Consider the following 4754-nt stretch of genomic DNA (forward strand, 5'->3'; position numbering starts at 1 on the left):
ACCTCAGTGTACTGCATCATATCAGCTTAAACACAACCATCATGACTACAAACTTACAAACTCTACAACAATGATGTCTTCATTGATATGCATGCGTTTAGGTCTCGCTGTGAACAGACAAAAAAACCTGCCATACTAAAAAAGGAATAATCCACCATAAAACACACAGCTTTAGGTAATGAACTATACTATACTTCTTTCTTTCCTTTTTGTTGTTTGATGGTATGTGTATTTTGTCATTCCTATTCTGGGAGGCCAAATTAAGTCTGAGAGTGCATCAGCATAAGAAAGGAGAGGCTTTTTTCTAAAGCAGCCATTTTACCAATCCTGTCTTCCAGATATTTAGAATATTATTAACAGATATGTTGGAGGAATGTAATTAATCCTGGATTATATTTTTTATTAAAAAGAATACTATTTATCATTACACTCCTATAACATTGTCAGATTCACAGTTTTCAGTCAGAGGTTTGGGTCAATAGCGACTAATGTTCTTTTCTTTGTCAAGTGATCATGTAAAAAAACTATTTCAAATATTTCAAAGTGAATGAAATCACTTGACTCAGCAAATACAACAAATGTCACATCAGCTGTTGAGAGTTTACAGTAAACAAGACTGATGTGTTTGTATTTCAGACATTAATGTGGCTCAAAACCTGAACAGTCCAGTACAGGAATTCTTCAATAAACTGTTTTAAACACATTGAGATTTAATGCCGTATTGGGTAGTAATCAAACATACTGCATAGTGAAGTATGGAGTATATAATACAACAAAAACAAACACAAAACATCAAATAGTGTCTGCAGACATGTGGTTAAATGTGTGCCTTTATTCTTCTGGGAAAATACAGGTTTGTGGCTGCTGACCAGCTGTGTTTTTTACCTTACAATGGGGTTTACTTCACGATCTAAACACAATAGAGTTGGCAATAGGACTGTAGCTCATCATGGAAACAAACAGTATGTGACCTTCATGGGAAGCCATGTCAGAAATCCTCCCCCACGCAGATGCACTGAGATAAGGGATTTTTTTATTTTTTTTTTAAAGACCGGAATTTAAGAGTCACTCCTGCACCCTCTCTCCCCTCTGTCTGTCTGTCTGTCTGTCTGTCTGTCTGTCTCCAACTCGCTCTCTCTCTCTCTCTTTCTGTTTCCCTTCCACCCTTTTCTCTCATCCCGTTGTTGTCCAGCCTGCCCCCTCCTCCTCTCCTCCCTTTTCATCACCTGTGTGGGAGGCACAAAGCCAAATCCACTCAGCTGGAATTAAACTCACTGGGACCTTACAGATTGCACTGCTCCACTTTAATCACACACAACACACATATACACACACACACACATCTGCACAGGATCACAGACCGACACAGACACTCTCCCGCTCAGCGGATGGAAAGACAGAGGCAGGGATGGAAAGATGTAATAGATAGGAGCGCTGGGGAGCGGGTGGGGACCGGGGAGTGCCTACGTCACAGGAAGTAGGTATAGACATGACTGTCACACACACACAAGTATATACACACAGTATGCAGAGTATAAAAACACACACACAAACTGTTATCAGTGGGAGCAGGTGCCAGTGTGTCAGAGAAATAGAGGAAAAACATTTGCCGTGGAGGTTGTAGTAATTCTGGATATTAAGAGATGATACACAGCATCACTGACCTGTTGTTGGCAGCTGGAAAATTACACTGTTACACTTTTGCTGCTATATATCCATAGTCCTTTATGTTTAACATAGATATTTTGTGAACCAATCATTTTGATTTTGTGTTCTTTCTATCAACTTGCTTCATCTTTTACATAATTTCCTATATTTTCCAGTAGGTTTTTTCCAACCAGATAATAGTTGTAAATAAGTTGTTTTCAACTGGGTGAGGGTATAGGCATGTATAAACACGAGAAAAAAAAAAGTACTCTGACCTCTCTGTGATGCATTTTGATTATTGATCATCAGTGTCAAATGCAAATCTATCTCCTAGAAATTACAATAATAGAGAACTAATTTGTTTTCCCAGTTAAAACATAATTGCTGCCTGGTTTATGTTGACAATGTTTCCTTTCCATGTTAAAGGGAAACTCAGTAGTTTGAATCTGAAAGCTGCCTCACTGTTAGCACACTTTCACCTCTGCAAAACACACACATACAGCTGCACAGATACAAACATTCAATTGTCTACAGGAATGTTTTTCAGCTTGCAAGAGAACATACTTCCTTGAACAACAAAGGCCGGTTTGCCAGGCATTGGGAAATGCTCTGTAGAAGCTGAAGGGTGTTCTTCCTGTAAATCAGAAATAATGCATCCACACACTGACTGTCACTCCTCCTGAACACTTTACAAAGCTTCTTGAAACTAGTTTCCCAACCTTAGTAAAACGTCCTGGGACACTGCAAATGTAACTCTCACAGCTTTTTGGTTTTTTGCATTGTTTCCTGTAGCACATATTAGTGTACTCAGTAACTTTGTATCTCATCATTTTATGCACAAACAATGGTGAACTGAGGTAGGTTCGCAGCCACTGTGACTGCAACGAGTTCTCTACAGTGACCGTGATAATAACTCCTCTGCATTCACAAATCTGGATTATTTTGTTCTTTGTGCAGACAAACACCCAAGTGCATGTTGGGATTTATACTGCAGGGCTCTGAAGTTGATGATCCATTGGCTGACTCACCACTAAAGGCTTAAAGAGATATTTATTGCCTCCTCAAAGTAACATTAACACCCTCAGAGAGGCAAACCCCAGCTACATTTTCAGTGCTGCCACTTTGTTTATTAACTTCTGGCTTCCTTCCTCGTCCTCCTATGTGACCCACTGTGTTCAGTGGAAGTAAAGACAGATAACAATACAGTGACATATATGTATATTTATAGACACTAAAATGAGTTAGAGAGCAAAGCCGGAGAGGAAGGCGCAACCCTGCAGAGGCATTGTATATAATGCTGAGGATGTGTTATAATAATGCAGAGCAGGCAGACAACGTATCCAAATGTTATGAGGTTTTTCATAACTCTCGACTTCATTAATTACTGTGGCCGTGAGGCTGTTGTCAAGTTACATCCCTGTCCAGATTTTACACGTCCTCCTGAAATAGGAGGAGGCCATGCAAACCAATTTAGCGTAAAAAAGAGCAGCAATAATAAACAATATGTGAAGGTGTTGAATTTCATTGTTCATCATTCTTGTCTAAAAGGATAAGACTGTCGTCACTGTATACTTTTCTTACAGTGAGTCACATGATGCAACTATGCAGCTCACTGAAGTGTTTTGAAATGTTTTTGGACCACAGGGAAGGTCTGTGGCACAGAGGAATAAGAAATATCAGGCGTTGGATAAATATTTGTTGGTTTTGGTCTTTTCGTCCTATTTATTGACAATGTGACAAATCTGGAATATCAACAGCCTTATCCTGTAACTCTCCTGACTGCTTGCATTGTTTTGGAACAAAAACTACCCATCGGTTGATATTTCAAGACACTTTTAATTTCTGTAACCTGACTGTCACTGGGAATTGAGCTCATTGCTGCAAACAACGTATCAGCATTGCAACACATTTTAGGTGAAAGGCCAAATAGACTTCTTGACAAGCCAAAACAGGAAATGACTACACTATTTTAAAAATGTATTGCTTGTTAACCCCATATAAGATTCCTGTTGTAAATAACTTACTCGTTTCTTGGTAATGGGCAGGAATAAAGAACACAGAGTACTAGATGCAGTGACGCTCTGGGTTCATGAGCAGTACACTGAGCAGCTTGCTCAGTGTGAATGTGAAGCAGGTGAAGAGCATGTAGTCAGCTTTCCTGAACTGTCGTCTGTCATGATAGATTGCACAGATCTGCATTTGCATTTGTGTTATTTTAAGAGACGTGATATATTCTATTAAACTCGATAACCAGGTCATGCTATGATTCAGAGTAAAGTACAGTACCGGATGTAATTCAGAATTCCTTGGAGCTACAGCATCTTGACAAACGGATATGCTGTCTTTTCTGTGGAACATTTGGACACTAATTGACAACATGGGTTTAAAAACATAGACGTGTTGTTTTTCTTTACAGTTCACACGTCACAGCGAGATACCTGGAGCTCCACAGTGAATTCCCACAGCTCTCTTACCTCTGCAGCATAAACCGGGCAAGACCAATTTATCACCACCTGAGGCCTTGACTATTTTTACGCAGTACGACCCAGAGTGACTTTTCTTTTAACTGGGGGCAGTGAAAGTGTGAATTACCTTCTGTTAAATCTGCACACACGCATACACACGCGCACACTTTTGTCTCTTTCTCTCTTCCACCTTGTCTTGCCTAAGAGTTTGGCTTTCCTCGAAGAGTCATGACATGACGGTGAGCAGTGGGTGGAACTGTGGAGGGAGGGGGGCATGAGTCAAGCCTTTGAAGCGTTTGTGTGTGTGTATGTGTTTGAGCGTGTGTTCAGCATGTGTCATCAGGGCCATCATATCATGACTTGAACTCAGGAATACCAAACATTCCTGTTTCATATTGAATTTGGCAGCCGCTGGTTGACTGGCACATTGGGTACACAATGCTGACGTTTCTGATCCATGCATAAACACGGATTGGCATGTGACTACATGAAATCATCAATGTCTGAAATAGTTTTTGATTGACGTTATTGTTAATAATGTGTTGCTAACAAGCCTTTTGACAGTTTTATATGTATTAACCCACAACAAGGAGTTTTTTAAACTAGTTATGAAACAGCCTCAGTTTAATACTGATGCCTCTA

Source organism: Morone saxatilis, unplaced genomic scaffold (assembly GCF_004916995.1).
Source record: "Morone saxatilis isolate NCDOM2014 unplaced genomic scaffold, NCSU_SB_2.0 Contig17, whole genome shotgun sequence".
Classification (NCBI taxonomy): domain Eukaryota; kingdom Metazoa; phylum Chordata; class Actinopteri; family Moronidae; genus Morone; species Morone saxatilis.